Source organism: Thunnus albacares, chromosome 23 (genome assembly GCF_914725855.1).
Source record: "Thunnus albacares chromosome 23, fThuAlb1.1, whole genome shotgun sequence".
NCBI classification, from domain to species: Eukaryota; Metazoa; Chordata; class Actinopteri; order Scombriformes; family Scombridae; genus Thunnus; species Thunnus albacares.
In genome coordinates, this window is record NC_058128.1 from 2,004,386 (window position 1) to 2,025,183 (window position 20,798).

General features: G+C 39.3%; 1 protein-coding gene across 6 annotated transcripts in view; it reads left to right on the forward strand.

Annotated features, from left to right (window-relative positions):
- The window catches only part of phf21b (PHD finger protein 21B), a 108,112-nt gene that overhangs the window by 50,123 nt on the left and 37,191 nt on the right, over positions 1–20,798 (forward strand). The gene's annotated exons all lie outside the window — the stretch shown is intronic.

The following is a 20,798-nucleotide window of genomic DNA, read 5'->3' on the forward strand; positions in this document are numbered from 1 at the left end:
CAAACAAATGTAGTGGAGTAGAAAGTACAATATTTCCCTCTGAAATGTAGAAAGTAGCATCACATGGAAATACTCAAGTAAAGTACAAGTACCTCTAAACTGTACTTCAGTACTTGAGTAAATGTATTTAGTTACTTTACACCGCTGACTTACAGAATACGTGATAATTGTTTTGTTTAGCAGTGAAATAAGGAGTTTTTAGTTGTAAATCATGCAGATATTCCAGTAGAGCCCTGATGTAGCTTCCTGTTTACTTTTTATTTGTAATCTTACAAATGTGGCAAAAAAAATCATATTTTTTTTTTTATCACTGAAAATGATAAAATTGAGTCGACTCAGCTGTAATCTGACAAACTTTCTGTAAAGTTGTGACTCTTTGGCTTTGTGCCACAGAAGCTGCTCGTTCTCCAACCAAATCTCCACCTCGTCTGCTCTTACACGGATTTAGAAAAGCGTAGTGGGCAGTTTTCCTTTTGTGCCCCACAGTTCATCTCTGTCCCTTTTTTTTCTAAAAGTGACAGTAAGCATTTGTGACTGCAGCAAAGTGCTGAAGAATGTAAATGGGCCTCTTCTTCTTCTTCTTCTTCTTCTTCTTCTTCTTCTTTTGGCTTCTTTCAGAAAGCAGAGACAAAAGAGAAGAGTAAAGAAAAAAAAAAACTACACACACAGCCGGAGATTCATTACATGTCAGTTTCATTTCAGAGCTGCGATTCATTACTGAGTGGAAGTCGATTTCGCTTCACATTGTGGCAGCTTTGCTTTCTTCAGGCTCCCTGCATATATTTCTCCTCCTCGCAAAGGCATTTAAAAAAAAAAAAAGAAACCTAATTAAAATGAACTTTGCGCTCTGTGATGGGTGGCTAATTGTTGCGAGGCATCGGCGTGTGTAATTGAGGCTGGATTTGTTTTACAGGTTTACCTTGTAAAAACGGGCACATTTGCATTTTTTGTTTCCAGAAGCCGTTTTTTTTTTTTTGAATGGCGTCCAATCGTGTTTTTTTTTCAACACAGCATGACAGTCGTATTGTAGAAGATGTTTTTATCAGCGTACTTTTTATTCCTGTCGCCGTTAACTAAAAGGAGGTAATTAAACTGCTTCTTGAGCATCTAACAGCTGTCATTTCAATAACGCTTCTCTAAAAGTTATGAGGGCTTGTTCTCAGGCAGGACGACGTCACCGCCACCTCCCACCTCCATGGCGTTGAAGCCATCGTTGAGATAAACACCACAGAGTCTTCCTCTGTTTTTTTTTTTTTTTTTTGTGGCTTAAGACTCACTCAGTCGTTGCCAAGGTCTTCCTCCAAGCCAAGTAATGAAGAGTACGCTGTGCAACACCTTCCTTTGTTACCTCCCTGAGGCATAATTAGACCCAGCTGGAGAGGAAGATCAATTCTGAACATCATCATACGACACGGAGTGAAGCTGTTAAATGATTCTCGGGAGACTTTTTTCGGAAGGTTCTGCGGTGTTTAACAGCCAGTCAACATCAAGAAAGGGGGGGGAGGCAGGATCCCGTCTTAATTCCCTAAACACAGTCTTTCAGGATTCAACACGCTCCTCTGACCCCTCCCTCGTCACCAGTCACCCACATTTTTTTGTCTCTGCACACACACACACTCCTCCTCCTCGGGCTCTGCTGGAGGGAGGTAGGAGTATCCCAGCATGCACTGCGACACGCTGATGGACGGATGTAGAGTTCAGCAGCGACTAAACACAAACACACAATCACATGAAGGACAATTTAGAGGCTCTGAGAGGTTCGTAGCTCCTGAGTTTGATATTCAAATGTCATCAAATATAGTAAAAAACAAGCTGTGACACATTTATTTTAAACATTAAACTTTCTGACTAAAGAAGCAACAGTCACTGTGTAATGTGTTGGCCCCAAAATATTATTATATTACGTTTAACTATTATTATCATATCGGACAAAGAGATAAAACCAAAGAATATTTGGCTTTTTAGCTTGAAAAGTGTCTGTAATGTAGCTATAAGCAGATATATGTGTTTATTAATGTCAACAATTATAATTTATATACACAGCCTTCACTTATTGGTACATTATAGTGTTTTATAAATGCTAAAAAGGGGCTGAAAGTATGTGAATTACAGTGGAAATTCAATGTAAAATGACAAAAAAAAGGCAAAACGATGTCTTGTAAAAATCTGATTGTACTTGGTGAAATTGTCAGACACAATCCTGTAAATCAGACCGTCACTTCCTGTCTTCTGTCACAGTCAATGACGTCGTCGTTCTTCATGTAAAGGACGCAGTCTTCCTGATGGCGTCCACCGTGTCTCTGACTATAAATCACCACCTGCTATGAGCAAATTAAATATTGACTCCTCGTATTGACTTGTAGATCTAATTTGAAGTGATTGCGGATGAGCAATAATGGTGTAGAAAAAAAAAAAAAAGAGTGGTGGGGGGCGCTTTAACGGCGAGCTGTCGGCCACTTGTTAAGAGCGCCGTAATTGGCTGGATGGAGCGAATCATTGAGTTGGAGAGGCGACTAGTTTAGGGTGGAAGTCAAGGTCACTTTGTGTGTATTTTATTGTTCAATCAGAGCTCGACGTGTTTGAAGGAAAAGGACAAAGTGAGAAGACGTGATCGTGAAGGTTTGTACTGGTGAGTTAATGGCTGCAGGTGTCCAGAGGGCCAATAAATGGGAGAAAATGGCTTGTGTCGACGGGAGGCCCCGCGCCGCCGTCCCCAATATCCTCCATCCTCCATCCTCTGAGCCCCCGCCGAGAAGCAGAACTTCTCCTCCGAGCGGCGGGTAGAAACTCATCTCAGAAATGAAGCGTCTCTCATTCAGATCCACTCCGTCAATATTTGCCCGCCGGCCACAAACCAAATACACTGATATTGAAAGTTGTCACACTCTGCGAGGCGAGGAGGAGGAGGAGGAGGAGGAGGAGGAGGAGGCAGTCAGATAAAGAGAGAGAGAGAGAGAGAGAGAGAGAGAGAGAGGAGTGATGCTTCCAGTAGGCCAGCAGTTAAAGGAGCAGTCCCACATTTTGAGGAGGATCTTCAGAGTCAGATGGACATCAGAGACGCAGAGAATCCAGGACATGTTTAGCGTAGCTTAGCACAAAGACTGGAAACAGGTGGAAACTAATAGCATCGCTCCATCAAAAGAGAAGAAAATCCAACAATTCAAAAGGTCATGAACTGGATAAGAAGGTTGTGATTCTTCTGTTTGGTTTAGTCAGCAAAGCAGCAAATCTTCATGTTGGAAAAGACTGTTTTTAGTATTCTTGCTTGAAAATGGACTGAAAGGAGAAATGAGCTTTGTGTGGATCAATGCGACAACAGCAGACCTTGAGTGTCCTAAACATGATTTGATTAGATTTTTTTTTTATTTATACACATATCTGGATTTTATGCTGGCGTATAACAGAAATAAAACATGTGACAGGAGAGGTGAAGATGACAAAAGTAACACAAAATGAACAGAATCAGCTGACAATCCTATAAAAACTAAATATTCAGTATGAGAGAAAATACAATAAGTTAACAGCCAATGGGGAAACTCCAACACTGGGCCGACTGGTAGGGCTGGTCCGTGGCCAGTTCAGCCAAAAAAACAAACAAAAAACCATCAACTAATATATTATCAGGCTTTTTTAAACGTCCAAATATTGATATCATTATTTCCCTACAACAGGATACAGTTCAAACATCACGTTTGTTGTTATTATCACCATATTATGTATTTTATTCTGAAAATTACATCTGAAAAAGTGGAGGAAGAGACATTAACGTGTTCAGATCTTTTTGAATAGAGAAAGTACCTACAGAGAGTGATGCATTATGGGTTGTTTTTAGCATTAATGTTGCTAGGCTAGTGAGTTTCTTCAGTCAGCACTGAAAGAGTTTGATGAGCTCAGTTTAACCTTTAATGAAGGCTCGTTTAACGTGTGAGAGACTGATGCACTAATGTGGGATGAAGAGTCTCTTCTTCTGGGATCAATAGTATCTCAGGGAAACTTTCCCAACAGGACGAGTGTGAACGTTGTGTCTTCAAAAAGTCTTTTCTCTAAAACATCATCGTATAGACCGTTTCCTTCCTTCAAAGTGCCATTCAAGTGAATTATACAGTTACTGGGAGAAAGGAAAGGAGTCTTCATGGCTCAGCGGGCAGCGAGGTCTTCTTGTTCATGTCCGGTCCAGGTCTCGTCTCCTCTGTGATACTGAGCTTAATTACACACCATATGCCAAGTCTGGCTCCGACATTTGGTTAACCGCAGCTTCTCTGTTCAGACAAAACGCTTCATTTGCATCCAGCGTTCGGGTTTTAAACGGGCGAGCCGGCCCCGCCGTCAGCTGGACTATCTGTCCTCAGCACGTCCTGGCACGCGGCGCGTCAGTCAGGGATCACTGAGGTTATTGTAGACGTGGTCCAGTAAATAGGAAACAAAGGTGATGACAGGCTGCATAAATAAATCTTTAAAGGAACATGGAGCACACGGCCTCAGACGGCTCTCACTGAACACGGAGAAAGAAAAGAAAACCTCAGTTATTATATTTTTAAACAAATATTTGCAGTTTCTGACCAAGACGAAGAATTAATCTCTAGATCATGATTGAATTATCTTATCTCAAAATACAAAAAACTGTTGTTACAACTTAGTTTTGTAATTCCAAGATTTTTTTAAAAAAAAAAAAGGTTCTTTTCATCCCAAAATAATGATTTATATGCCTCGAGATGACAAACGTCTGCACTTCATGTTCATTCTAGATAACAGAGGAAAGAGATAATGAAGAGATAACGGTGTGATTGACCTTAACATGAGATAATGTGAGTTTGTCTTGATAATAATATGAACACTACAAAAAAACATGTATTTTTATTTTGAAAATCTTGGATTGTGGCAATAAAGCACTTGTAAAACACGTTAAAAGCATTAAATATCACTATCGGAGCTGTAAATCGTAGCCGATGTGTCTTCAGGAACTTCAGGAACACGTTTCAGAGAAAAGAATGAAAATCTTTAGGATTTAAACTTACATCACTTCTATATATAAAAAGCTCTTTTGACAGCCTGGAGGAAGATTGTTGGTTTGTCAGAGGGTCGTCTGGATGCAGGACTTTCTCTAAGACCTGGTTCAGGAACAGACTGCCTCTGTTTCTTCTTCATCACATCTTCAACCAGCAATGACAAACCGCAGCATCATCCTCCTCCCTGTGACATCACTACCCGCGGAGGCCCCTCCCCCCCCCGCGTGGCCGAATGTGTTGGGATGTTTCCTGTCTTGCCTCGGGCTGCGTCGCCCCTCACTACAGAGGGGGGGGGGGGGGTGGGGACAGAAAAACCTTCTTTTGTTCCCCTCGGAGTCTCCTGGGTGACTGCAGGAAGTTCTCAGATGTCTCTGAAGAGATGCAGCGCGGCTCAGTTGACAGCAGATGTTCACTCATTCCACTGATGACGACGCTGCTGCTTTTAGTCAAACAAAACTTTATTAGCAGAAGGTAGATAAACATATACAGTATATCTATATATATGCAAAGGAAATGTGAGATTCTAGCCTGTTTCTACTGCAGGAACTTTTCCCAGAAACCTTTATTTTGAAACTACCTGCTTTTCCTCCACCAGAATCAGGGTTTAATTTAGTTCCTCTAACCCCCGAACCCGAACCCGAACCCTAACACCCGAACCCTGTCAGAGGAAATGATTAAAACTAACTAACCCTGATGTGACTCTGTTGTTTTCTCATGTGTTTTAAAAAAGAGCAGCTAACAGCTAACAACAGCTGTTCTGTTTTAATCCATCATTAAGTGCACACGTTAATATCCCAGTTATGATATTATTTACATCCCTTTTATACAGGATCATTCACAGTTTCCAGGTTTCTGATCGTTCTCTGTTGGTGAAGAAAAGAGGCTGAAATGTTGAGGAACCAAAACCAAATTTGTTGAAAGATTGAGAAAATCAACTAAGAAGCAACTAAAACCAGGAAATAAAACTCCTTTTCTATCAAATAATGACCAAATAATTCAGGAACTTTAAGTTGCTTTTGAGCTTTGCTTTTGTCTGAAGACAAAGATAAACTAGCTCATAACCAGGATGCTGCTGCTCATGTAAACGCACTCATCGGGTCTAATTTGTGTCATTTTTATGGTTGAAACTCAAATGACGAAGCTCTGGAGCGACTTAAAAGTTCCTGATGTGGGTCTTTATAATAAGGAGCTTTATTTTATTATAATTCTCATCAAGTAGTTTTGAAAAAGGAAGAAATCATCAGTCAAAACGTGGATGAAGCTGCGTTTGAATGAAAGAGAGTAAAATCACCATGACTGAAGGTGAAAGGTTAGAAAACCTGTCAATCAAACTAACAGATGTTCTTTACAAAATATCTTATGAATTGAAGCTTTCTGAATCACTTTTGATCTTATTCTGTCATGAAACAATATATATACATAAATAAGAATATACTATATAAAAGTTTGAGGCACTAAAAGTAAAGTGAGGATGATTTGAATAGTTTTTATTCATCAGTTAACTTGATAGAAAGTCGAGTAAACAGCTGAAACCTTAAAGTGAATCAGTCTTTAAACCAGCAGCGGTTCTCCTCAGTGTTTCTGCGTCTTGCAGAAGTCGCCACAGTTCTTCTTCTGTCTCTTCATGTTAATCCCAGACTGACTCCATGATGTTGAGATCAGAGACCATCTGCTGCAGGACTCCTTGTTCTTCTGGTTGATGAAGATAGATCTGTACGACTCTGGATGGATGTTTGTTGTCCTGCTGCAGACGATCAGACGCCTCCTGATGCTGCTGCATTATGGAGAAGAATCTAAACAACTAAAGGGACTAAAACTTTTGCAGATTACTGCATATATATATATATATGCATAATACAAAATATACACAATACAAAACCCAAAACAAAGAACTCAGATTCAGTAGAGTATTAGCTTTGTATATTTAAACATAAAGAGCTTTAAGCACAAACAAGACATTATAGATACACAGATGAAGTGTCAGCCGCTCAACATAAACCACAAAAACAAAAGCGAGGTTGGTAAAAGGTCTAAATTATACACAATAACTAAGTAAGGCAAGTTTATTTGTATAGCACACGTCGACAACAAGGTGATTCAAAGTGCTTTACATGCAGCATAAAAGACATTAAAACAGAATATAAATGCAACACAAGTAAAAAGACGTATAAAAACAATTAAAAAGTGTTAAATTTGGGAATAAAAAGAAGCTAAAAAGGGAATAAAGCAGATAAAACAAGAGAATAAAAGTAACAGTGCAGTGTAAAGTATTTGGTTTAATGAAAGGCGGCAAACAGGAAAGTCTTGTCTAGTTGCAGACTAACTGTGTACGTCAGCGCAGGTCAGACGGACACTGCTGAGGTCGGTTCAGCTTCTCTTCGCCGCGGCTTCAGGACGTCTCAGTGTTCAGATTCAGAGATTTTGGAGGTTTTCTGTCTTTGTGCGTTGAAGTGTGCGTCAGTGTTGAGTGTGTGTGTGTGTGGTATCTGCTCTTTGTGGCTGCATCTGTCTGCCTCTATTGTTTACAGGGGTCCATCTGCTGGCCTTCAGCTTCGGCCCCTCCTCCCCTCCTCAGACTTCCCCCCTGATCAGGCAACAAACACCTCCTCCTCCTCCTCCTCCTCCTCCTCCTCCTCCCGTCCCCTCTCGCTGTCTCTTTCCCTCTCTAGGAAGGCCAGCTGTCCTCTTCTTCCTCCCCCGTCTCTCCATCACTGAGGTTTAATGTTCAGAAACATCAGAGTCCAGTTTTAGTTTTACTTTCCAAACCTTCACAACAGAATAAACTTTATTGAAACGTCAACACGCGCAGGCTTGGTGAGCTGTAAGTTACATTTATTTCATTTATTTCTTTTGTTTTCAACAGATTCATACATGTTTGAACGTCATACATAATTACATATGTGCATATATATATGTGGGAAGAAGGAGACTTAAATAGATTTAACCTTCGCGGTTATGAAATGTTTTCATCAAAGCCAGACAAGTCTAGAGCTAAAATAATTAATAATCGATTAGTTGACAATAAAAGGAACTTGGCAACTATTTTGATGATTGATTATTAGTTTAATACATTTTTCAGGTGAAGGAATCCAAACATTTTCTAGTTTTAGCTTCTTACTTGTGATTTTTTGTCTTTTCTTTATCTTAATTGATAGTAAAATTAATATTTTTGGGTATTTGACTGAAGACGTCATGTCAAAAGAAAAACATGTATTGTTATTATTAGAACAATTATTGATAGAATAAGTGGCAGATTGATCAATAAGTATTATTTTATCAGAGTGATGCTCAGAGCTGGTTTATGTTGATTTTCACTCTGGACAAATACAGATCATGAAACGTGATAAAGGTTCTACATTCAAACATCACTGGGTTATAAATACCTCGTGTAACGTATTGACTGCTGATCAATAGTTTCAAATGACAACCGTGAGTATTGATCAGTGAAGGCAGAGCTGGAAAAAGTCATCAAATCAAGTGAAAATGACTCAGTTAATTCAAAATGTGTAACGAGTCGCGGATCAGTGTTCAGTTTGTAATTATGGAAGTCCAAGAGTGACTTAATGTCGTGATCTATAATTACTTTATCCCATAAGTTTTATTACTGTGCTGTTGTAATATAATGTGTTTAATCTAATTTTGTGTACAGTTGTGAGCTTTAATACAAGTTTTCTTATTGTTCGACAAAAACTTAAACATTTTTAGCATTTTTCTATCTTTTATCAAGAAACATTTTTTACACAATTTTTATTAAATTTCTTTTTAACATATAGGAAAATTAATTATTTCTTACATAATTAAAAATAATATATACATGAAACTTGTAATACATAAAATAGAGCATTTTTTTTTTATAACTGATGATTTCTTTGATTAATTGATCACTTTTCTGGCCTTTATAACATCAGAAAACACTTAAAAATGCTCATCACAACTTCCTACAGCCCAAGGTGACGTCATCAAATATATATTTTGTCCAACCAACAGTCCAAAACCCCAAAATATTCAATTAATTATAAGTTTAAGACAAATAAAAGCAGCATATTTTAACATTTGAGAACTATTACTTTAATGATTATTCATTCAAAATAGTTGCTAATTTAATTTAAATGTAATTTTCAATCGTTGCCTCTTTAACATAGAACATTCATCTTAATTTACAAAAGATGCTCGAAAGATAAGCGGCAAATGTTTCTATTTTTGCGTCTCACTGTTTGTCTTCTTGAGTACATTCTCAAAAACGACTCCCGAGTAACTAAAACAAGTAACAGAAAACATGAAAAATGTATTTAATACTAATTCACTCTTGTTAATTTCATACCATCAACATTTGCTAAATGTGCTATAAAGGTGTAGTAAATTAAATCAGTAGTTAAGTCGTGTGTGAGGGATTTAATAAAATTCTTAACAAATAATAAAACATCGTCAGCGTAGATATTAATATTAGGAACTAAAATGGGATCACGAGTAGTCGACTGGTGGATTGATTGGCGTCAGTTAAGTTTTCCTTAAGATATCCTTTTTAATAGAGCTTCTTTTTACAGGAAAATATCAAAAAAAGGTTGTTTTCTCAGTTAAAATCAAGATTAGAGTAGAAGGTTTTAACCAGTGACCAAGCAAAAAGGGATAAAACGAAGCACTCTCAAGATAAAATAAAGGAATATTTGCACTTTAATGTACTTTATCAGAAGTAAAAGTACTCTTAGTGTGGGTTAAATGACGCGTTGGTGTTCTCAGATAAACGTACTGGAGTAAAAAGTACTGAAATAATTCCTGAATGAAATATTTTGTAGTAGAAATATAAAGCTTCAAAGCTACTTGGAGGAGCTCAGCCTCCTTCAACTGTAATATTTCCCTCCTAGTGACATCCGGACTTTGACTTTTAAAGTCTCGTACCTCCCGGTTCCTTCTTTGCCATCGCAGCAGGGAAGATAAAACCAACAGAAGCGTCTCATTTTGCTCAACAGATGTCCTTAATCCCGGCTAATCCAACATGTTAAACGGTTGTTTTCTCTGCAGCGAGCGCGGGGCGCCGACCCTGGCACTGAAGCTCCCCGCAGGCCAGTTGGACTCCCGTCAGACCCCCTCTGGTCCTGGTCTAGTGCTCTCAGCTCTCAGGCGCCACACTGCCAAGTAGAAGCTGAATTAATAAAGTGTCTGTTTCCGCGGCCATATGTGAGGCTATTTATGACAGCGACAGGGAATGTGAGCAGGCAGGATGTCATAGTTTTCAACAACACTTCAGTAAGCAAACCTTCTCCTCTGACTTTCTCTGCTCATTTTTTTTTTTTTTTTTGTTTTTCAGTACAGCCTGTAACATAATCCATCTTTCTGTTGTCATGGCGACTGCACCGATATAAAATAGTGCTTTGCTGCTCAAGAATGACCGTTTTAAGCATTTATGACCTTCGATAAAAATCCCTGTTTTATACTCATGAAGTCATCTGACAACAACTGAACCGAGCCGGCGATTAATCATTCCTTTAAATTAGTCATTCGTCCTCTAAAAATTCCCAATCATTCCCTTTTTAAATAACTTTTTTTTATTCGCTCCAGTTTAGTGATTCATACGCTGAAATGACTCAATTCCTTCCCTGAAATGAATAATTTGTGGCCTCAGATGACTTTTGTTTGCCTCCTTCCTTCCTTCTCTCGGTGTGTTTCATACATGAGATCTACGACCTGTCCACAGTATCATCAAAGACGTTTTTACAATGAAACAGTCTGTCGGCCTATAAAATATGTTCAAGAGATGTTTAAGATGTGTTAAAGGAACAGAGACAACCTGATGCTTTTAATTTCAGTTATGTAACGGACCAAAAAAGTCATTTAAAGGTACAAACTGCTAAACTGATGAAGTTAATTTAGCACATAAACTAAACTCAACTTAACTAAAAGAGGATGTTTATGCTAATAAGCTAAAAATGTTTTCTAAATAACTGAATTTAATGAGTTACATAAACAGTCCGTTGGACTTTTAGTCAACCGGACTCATGCTTATGAATTCTGACAGTTTTAATTAAACAGTTTAAACTGACAAACTTATCTAATCACACTGAGTTAATTATAGAAGAAAAGTTGATTTAATATAAGTTATTAGGAGATTTTAGCTCACAAGAACAGAATCACAGATCAGGATGAAGCTTGATTTGCTGGCAGTCAGGTTTCTAAAGCCTAATAACTTGAAATTGTTATTAAACTCAAAGTTCTTTGTGTTTTTACAGTGCAGGAGTTTGGGGAAGCCTGAGAGACAAAACTCAGGGTAAAAAAAGCCCATTAAGAGCTTTCTGCTGCTGCATGTTGTCACTTTCAAGATATTTAAAGGAGACATATGTTTTGTGGTTTTCTGTTATTTACATCCTGTTCTGATGTCGGATGTTAAAACATGAGTGACAATGAAAGTTTGTGAAATCGCTGCCTGCAAGTCAAAAGTCAGGGCTTCAACCTGCCCTGCACACTTTGTTTGTGACGTTTATTTCTACCTTGCTGACGAGCGGATGTCAGATTGTTTGCACATGCCCATAAATGGCTGGAAGCTTCCTGAAAGCTGACCAATCAGAACAGAGCGGGCTCATCAGGAGGCGGGGCCTTAAAGAGACAGGAGCTAAAACGGCCTGTTTCAGACAGAGGCTGAACTGAGGGGCTGCATAAAGGACCAGTAGAAGATCAATAAGGAGTTTTTAACTGGAAATCATGCAAAGATATTCCAGTAGAGCCCCAGAATATAAATATGGAGCTGGAAATGTGCAGAATATGTGTCTGCGTGTCTGAGTCTTGTAGCAGTTTCGTTCGGCTGAAGTTTCCTGGTTTGCTGTTAAAATGATGCTTCAACATCTTGTTTCAACATGTTTATAAAGGAGGTCATTTCATTGTCTGAAAGCAGCAGCATCTCATATGCGTCTTTCACGCTGTTTGACGCGTGAAAACAGCAAATGAAAACTCGTCTTCGGTGTGAACGTAGCCGACAGATCAGGCGGCGTTTCAGCCATTTAATCACCACCGATAACTTCTATCGCTGCTCTTTCTGCCATCTTTCAATCCTCTTATTATCTCCGATTAGGAGAGGAGAGTTCAGATGATCAGTGGACGACGCAGCAGCAGCAGCTTTATAATTTCTGCTCCGCTCTTCACTTAATATAGAGTTTGACCTTTCAGCGCTTTGTGATTGTTGCCACCGCTGGTCAATATTCTCAGCTCTCGCCGGAGGTGTGAGCCCCTTTCGTTCTGCAAATAAATGTCTTCATTACAGCGACGGCCCCCGAGGCACATTCCTCTCCATGATGTTCAGATCATTTCTGCTTTAGCAGGTGATCTGGTTCGGCCTCAAGATAAACGACGAGGGGACGCGGCCGTGTTTCTCACACCGGGAGGAGATTAAAGGTTTCACAGGTGAACGAACTCTAAGAAGCTCAGAGTGATGGAAGTTAAAAACTAAACAGATTCTCCAAACTTTAACTCTGAGTCGACAAAACAGCACATCAGTCAGAAAGGTTTGGTCCCGTTTCTCTCATGAAAGGGACTTACCATGACTTTTCTTTTCCACATTTCTGGGAAGATATTTTTATGATCTGTATTGTTTCACGTATGTAACAAGAGAGTACACACTAGAACGATCAAGTTATCAATCGATCAAAAGAAAATTCATCTGCAACTATTTTGAGAGTCGATTAAATGTTTTCAAGTCGTTTTTAAAGCAAAAAATTATAAAGAATTTGATGGTTTCAGGTTCTTTAATGTGAGAATTTGCTGCTTTTCTTGGTCTGAGGTTTATATTTAATGGAATATTTTTGGGTTTTGGGGGTCATTTTTCGTTGCAGCTTCTCTTTTGGTGTCGACTTTTCCTCCTCAGACGAATATAAAAACAATTTTTAATCTAAAAGCATTTCCTTTTAGATTAAATCCAAATCCAGGAGTTGCTGCTGCGGTTAGATGTCGACGTTTCCCCCCTTCTTCAACAACGCAAAACAGATAAAAACCTGATTGTGCATCTGTCAGACAGGAGAACTTCATCCTCCTTCAGTATGAAAACGTCACCTGCTGCTGCTGCTGCTGCTCTCCTGCTGGGCCTCGTCCTCGCCGGCGGCAGCAAGGTGAATCCCCGCCTCTCCCTGAGGCTGATGGGAAGTGACAGGGTCTCCATAATGAAACGAGTGTTCACACACACACACACATATGAAGATGATGCTACAACACAAACTGAGCTGAGGGCCTTTACCCAACACCACCCCCCCCCACCCTCCTCCTCCTGAGAGGATTCAAATCAAGCATCTTCTTCACTTGTTTTCTTCTTCTCTTGTTGTTGTTTGCGTTTACATACCGGCTCTCCTGCTGTGTGGGGCTGCGAGCTGCAACTGTGATCGAGTGACAAGTCTCTATAGCAACATTTCTCTGTGAGCTTGTGATGCTGCGGACGTGCTCTCTCTCTCTCTCTCTCTCTCTCTCTCTCTCTCTCTCTCGCCGGTGCTTTTAGCCTCTGAACAAACATGGCTTCAGTCTGAAATCACAGAGACAGACATGAGCCGAGCTGACACGCTATTTAACTTATAATAAAAGCAGAAGAGGAAGAGGGGGAGGGGTAGGGGGAGGGGGGGGGGGGTCGCCCTGCCAATAGCGAGCGTGAGACTTGATCATTTATTTTTTATTGAGAGGATACTGCGGTGAGAACAGCAGGCAGTGTCGGCGTGTCACAACAGCCTCGATTACATTTCAGTCTTTTTCCACAAAGCGACACGTCCTCACTCTGCGACTCAAACAGGCTGAAGATGTAGAAGAAGAAGATCCCAGACTCACACATCTTTTATCAACTTCCATTCATCTGTGCGGCGGCAGTGGCTCTGTCACTTCTAAAAAAAAAAAAAACCCAATTAGCATAGATTGGCGATTGAAATCTGGATGACGATGACGATGATAGGCGGGAAGTCGCGGCGGGCCTTGGCTCTGAAGCCGGATGATTCGGTTTCTGTTTTGGGCGTTCAGGCGGTGAAATATCTTCTGGGCGCTTTGCAGAGAAAAAGTTAGAGAAGTTAATTGAGATGATAAACAAACCAGAGTTTTTGAAGCTGCTGCTGTGATTTCATGTTGTTCTCTCCTCCCAAAAAAAAAAAAAAAAGAAGAGAGAAATCAAAGTACCTGAAGGCAGCAGGCCTGCAGAAAAACAAACTGATTATGGTCGGCGCTATTGATCCATTGAAGATGCTTTGTTACTAATTCTGTTTTTGTAATTATAGTCTCTATTTACTAAGTCAGCAGAGCTCCTCTTTATTATCTGTTTGTGCAACTAAACAACTATTGACTGATCATTAGGATGAAACTACCCGTTATTTTACTTTTTTAGAAAATAACTCAGATGTTTGTCCAAAGTCAAACCAAATATCTGTTTGTCCTCTTGTATCTTTCATGTCATTTTCTTTGACCATTTTCTTCTATAAATTTCCAACTTAAGGTTCCAAAACGATGTCTTAAAATGGTCAATTCTCAAATAAATACTGATATTCAGATACAAATATAATCAATTTCCTGTATTATTATACTTCACATCTAAATTCAGACTCCATGGAGCTACTTCATCATTCGTCGTTTCTCTCTTTAACACAAACTTGTTAGGGTCTAAGCCCCAAAGAGGTGAAGACCCTATTGTTTTTCATGTGTTTGTTTCTTTCTTATTATTCTTTCTTTATTATTACGCCACTTCAACCCTAAATTTGACCCCCTAAACATGCTCAAAAACTCACCAACTTTGGCACGCACATCAGGTCTGGTGAAAAATTTGATAAAATGTAAAAATTATCCCCCAAAGTGCCAAAATGTGCTCTATAGCGCTACCTATGTAACTAATATGGCTGCCACGGCCCGTAGGAATGTCGTAGAGAGATCAAACCAAAACTCAATCATTCGTCTCATCAAGACCTACAAACCATACGCTGACACCCCTGAACTAAATCCAACAGGAAGTCCGCAATATGCCCATCAAAGTACAACTTTGCGCCAATTTTTGACCCCCCAAGAAACGCTATCTCCTCCGAGGGCGTTAATGGTATCGGCTTCAAACTTGAATACATGACTTATCACACTGTGCTGTTATTAAAACTTGTAATAACTCGAACGGTTTAGATATTATAAGCCCATAAGGGTGCGAGGCTCGTTCAAATACAAATGCAGCTTTAATTTTTTTATGAACTAATTATTTCCGATCACTTCCACGTTACTGTTTTTCCGACCACAGTTAAGATGCTTTTATATTTTTTAACAATCGACTAGAAGTGAATCATTGGATGAAAACATGAACTATTTTCAGCAGATTATGACATTATTTTGTTATTGTACTGACAGAGTTAGTAGAGTTTATATCAACAGTAAATTACAACAGGAGCAGATCAGATAACATGGAGGCCTCTTATTAAAATATGATCAAATATACAAAATATAAAACAGAAGATAAGGAATAAAGTTTCAAATAAAAGTAGGAAATTAACATTAAACAACAGCTGTAATATTAAACAAAAAAAAGTATTTGTTACATTTAAGCATCTGTAACCATCTACTTTTTGTTGTTAAACATCTGTAAAATCAGATTTATCATCGATCAGCTGATCAATAAATGTATTGATCGTTTCAGTGCTGGTTGTGAATATTTCCTGCTGTCGGTTCATTACAGCGATCACCAACGTGTTTCACATTCCAATGAATTCAGTTTCATATGAGTAAAATTTGACTCGGGGCGTGTTTGATTTGCATTTAAATGGATTTATTGTCCGCTGACGGTGTGACGGGCGGAGACTGACCACATGATCAGATTGTTTTTTTTTTCTCTCAGAGGAAATTATGAGTTGTAGTTTAATTCTGCTGCATGAATGAAACACTGAGGGATCAAAGTTTGAACGGACGCCGTCGTCTGTTTGTTTGTTTGGCTGCGTAATGAACAATTTAATGTTGATTGTTATCTGCTGAAAGGAGCAAATAAGCAGTGATATTAACAATCAGCACTGTTTAATATGGAGAAGAAACAACACTGGTCATCTCATAGCATCGAGAGTTATTGATTATCTGTCATTTCTGAAAGACAGATGCACAAAACCAAAGAGTTCATATATTGATTTTTTTCTTTTCTTTACATAAAAATGCCTCCTGTGGTTAAAAGAGCAACTCTTCTACCACTATAATCCTGCAACAAAGTGCCTGTTGTTTCTTTATTTCATGTGAAACTGCACATAAAGTAATTATTAAAGGGCTGTAAGCCTTGTAGGGCTGTGATTATTTTCATAATTGATTAATCTGTTAATTGTTTGCTCAATCAGTTTGGTTGTTTGTTCTATAAAATGTCAAAAAAAAGTGAAAAATGATCACTGTTTGCAACCTTAAGTGTAGAGCTGCAACATTTAGTCGATTAATCAATTAGTTCCCAACTATTGAATTAATCACCAACTATTTTAATAATCATTTAATTGTTTTGAGTCATTTTTTTAAAGAAAAAAATGCACAAATTCTCTGATTCCAGCTTCTTAAATGTGACGGTAAAGTGAAGATCTTTGAGTTGTGGACAAAACAAAACATTTGAAGACGTCGTCTTTTGGGAAACACTGATTCACATTTTATGAACCAAACAGCTGATTTAATTAATCAAGAAAATTGCAGTAGAAGCACTGAAGGGAGCTGGAGGTGGAGCTGACCGTTCTGCTGTACTTGAAGCATAAAACTACAAGATTTCAAAAACTATAAACTATAAACGGTTAAAGTTCAGAGCCTGAAGTCTGTAGCTTTAAGGATCCTGAAGTGGTTGAAACTCTCATTTGTGTTGCTCAGACCTACAGAACTTTGTCTTGTGAGTTATTTTTTCCACTTCCTGATATGCAACATTTAAGAAAACACTGATAACAGCCAGCTGTGTTAGTGAATCATTCATCAGGTCAAACTTAATCTGAGCTCCGGGAGACTTCAGGACATGAATCTCACTTTATCAGACGTGTCTTCCTGCGCTCGTCTCCGTCCTGGGAGACGCTCCGTCAACTCAATCTGAGTTAGATGACGAACCTGTGCCGTCTCACTATTACATCCCATCCTGATGGACACAACAGCGCAGGTTTTGTCGCACTGACACCATGCGACAGTTGATCAGTGCCCCCCCGCCCCCCAGAAGCCAAAAACACCTCTGGACTGTTTCCCTGCTGGGTGGCAGCCATTGGTCCCGCTGCTGTTCCAACAAACACCTCCACATTCAGGGCCTCGGTCTCCCTGATGCCCCCCTTTGCCAAACTATAGGCGAAGGGCCAGACTCTGTCCTGTGTGCCCCTGTTGATAAGCTGTTCCTCTGCCAGAGGGGTGAGGGGGGTGGGGGTGGGGGCGATGGGGAGGTTTGCTTCTCTACAAAATCAGTCACCAACAACAGCAGCCGGTCTGACTCCATGTACAGTTTACAGCTTCTGGTGCTTCAGTGTTTCCCTGTTTCTGAGACGTGATACTTTCTGTTTATGTTGAAGATTCAGATTTGATGTGCAGTACGAGTTTGACTGTTGTCGGGTCAAAATAGGATCGTTTGAGGTCCTTGACACAAAAATTTAAATTTATTTCAGTCTGAAATTAATAACAGTTAATGAGGTCATTTACTGTATATCCATATCCACTAGGGATGTGCAGAGGACCTAGTATTTGTATCTGTATTTGTTGAGGCAGCAGAATTATTTGTATTCGAATAAAAGTGGAAAGAGGCTTAAAAATCCTGTTTTTGTTTTTATTGCGCTTATAATTTTAGAAAATTAAAGATGAAAATTAAATTGATGTCCAAATTAAGAAATATGCGTCATGTAGCAGGTGGATGTGACCCCCCTCATTGAGTCCTGCTGATAGACGTAACAGCGGAGCAGAGGAGAGACGCTGAGATAGCGACTATAACTGACCTGCTCACTGGTATTTGACATGTTTTGTTTTTTTCTTCCCAAAAACAAATAATTTTAAAAATATTTGTATGAAACAAATATTCATAAAAAAACGCTTTGCTTTGCCGAATAACATATTTGTATTCGGGCACACCCCTAATATCCACACACATAAAAAGGAAGTTACTCAAAAACCATGGTTGGAAACAACACAATAACACAGTTCATGTTGTTATTTTAATTATTGATTAACTGATTAGTTGTTTGGTCCATAAAATGCCCAAGATGACGTCTTCAAATGTCTTGTTTTTTCCACAAAGATATTCAGTTTACTGTCGTTGAGGACTAAAGAAACCAGAAAACATTCACATTCACAAAAATGACACAATATAGCATATCAATATAGTTGGCAATTAATTTAATAGTTTGCAACAGCCAGAGAGAGAGAGTGACTGAAGAGAGGGAGCGGCGGTAGGGAGAACAAAGCCGGTGGATGAGAGCAATAAAACATTATTTTCAGATTGTTTCAGGTTGTTACTTTCTAAAGCAGAAATAAATAATCATTAAACACTCAGCAGACGTTTACTGTGGAAACAGACCAACTCATGCAGCAGTGAATACAAAAAAACAACAGGACAAATTTTTCCTCATGAGTGAATGCTACGTTTCAACCGCCGCCGTCGTTTTTTGGGTCTAATTTGCTCTAATCTACCTGGTTCCTTAGATGTGGTGGAAACAGGACGCACTACGGGGATGTTTAGTTCCAGGTTTAATTCCTGAGATTATTTCTTTTTAGTAATTGTGCTTCAGCTGTTCCATAAATTCACCTCTTCAACTAAAACACAAAGATTTTTATAGTAGTCGTCACAATTTGTCTTCTAAACTAAACTAAACTAATTCTTCTGAAACTTCATTTAAAAGTCGACCAAATCTTAAGATCGTTAGGGCTACAACTTCTAGATATTTAAGTGTTGGGATTGAACGTTAATTCTTGACCTTGGAAACAGTAGCTGACAAAACATTCTCACCACGACAGTCCATTTAGTAGCTGCTCTGGAGCTTTCAGGTGTATCAAATGATCTTCCTGAGCAGATGGAGTTTTCCATCGGTGTCATATTGAATTCACGTGAACGACAGGCCTGAAAAATTGACCAAAAAAAAATGGAAATTTGAACACTTACAACTTCATGACAACTGGTGTGCGGAGGAAGGTCGTGTGATTGTTTTGAAAGCTTCAGAACAGCCACTAAATGGACCTTATTTCACTCTACTTCTACTTTGAATACTTGAGTACATTTCTCTGCTATTTCTCTACTACTGCTGTGAGTATTTTTCTTGTCGTTACTGAAGTGAAGGCTTGTGTTGCTCCGTCTCTCTGGGAGGGAAAAGGACAGACTGCAGCCGTCCGTTTCCTCAGCACCTTTCAGGACTGAAGGGCCTCGCTGGTAAATGGGAGTGTAAACAAAGAAAACGTCTGGCAGCTGCACTGATGGAAATCTGAACAGCTACTAATGCGTTTTTCAGCAGCCCTGTTATCTCAAAGGCACACTATCAAAACAGAGTACATAATGAGTGTTGGATAATCCTGCCCGCTCGCTGGATCTGCAGTAAACAGCGCAGCTCTGACGGCTGACCTTAACCGTGGCCGTCGAGCGACAGCGGCGTTCTCAATTAAATCCTGCCAGCCGAGTGACGGAGCAGCGTGTTCACAGATTCTGTGATATCTGCTCAACTCAAACTGAATAAGAGATTATGAAGCGGAATATTTATACAGTTAACAAAGAAAAAAAAGTGCTGAGTAGTGCTGTTTGTGTGAAGCATCTAGAGATTTCTCTCAATGCGCTTTTTATCCCTTAAATTTCCTGTGTAGTATGTTTAAAGATGCATTTCCTAACTTTGTTATAGTGCCCCAAATCCTCCTCCTTCAAGGAGTTGAAGCGGCAGTTGAGACAGAAGCACTGAAATACATTTAAGCACTGAGAGAAGTTGAGGAATAATTTGCAGACAGATTTTTTTTTACCCGTACATTTCCCCTACAGTGGGTTTGAATTTACACCTTGGAGCTTTGTTTTGTGACCCAAATCCCCAATTTTCCTCTATTTTTTTGAAAATGGACAAAGTTAATGGTGAAGTTTGACAGGAAATGAGGAGCTGTGATATTTCAAAAACTGCAGCAGATATCAAAAAGATGAACGGAAGTGTAATAGTTGTTGTGCCTCGTTTACAGTCGATATGACGTCTGTGGCTGAATGTCTGCTGAAGTAGTTTGTCGTTTAAAGTTTAGTAGGTTTGAAACTTGTTGTAAAAAGGTTTGTAGTATTTCAAAAAAATGATGAAAGATATAAAAACGGTGGAATTGTTTTGTAAATAAAATCCTCCTGAAGTACAGCAGTCAGATAAACAGAGCTTTATGTTTGTGTATCTATTTATGTTTTATTTGTTTTAACCAGAGAGGAAAATACATGCAGGAGATTTAACTTATATAATATCATGTTTCTTCTTCTCACAACATGAAAAAATACTGGAACTTGTTCTTAGTTACCTCCCTCCCCTGGTTATCAGCCACGTCACATGGACCCACTTTCGTCTTCCTATCAGCTGACGCCGTGCAGCTGTTTCTGAGCTCTGCCAGCTCCTGGAGAGATGACCGGCTCTCCGGTTCCAGCTGACTCGTCTATCTCCACCACTTTCAACGGGAGCGCTCCCAAAGTTTCAATTAACGAACTCCCTCAGCCAGCAAACAGCAAACAGCACTGGTGATCTGTGTGGAGAGGAGGAGGAGGAGGGCAGGATCTGCTATCTGTGTGACACACTGTATGGAAGCTGTTTAGTGACCAAACTACTGAGCAAGCACAAAGAAAACCCGAGCTGTCGTCAATCTGTAAAAGAACATCCAGGGGTAGATTTGTAAGCTCAAAAGGAG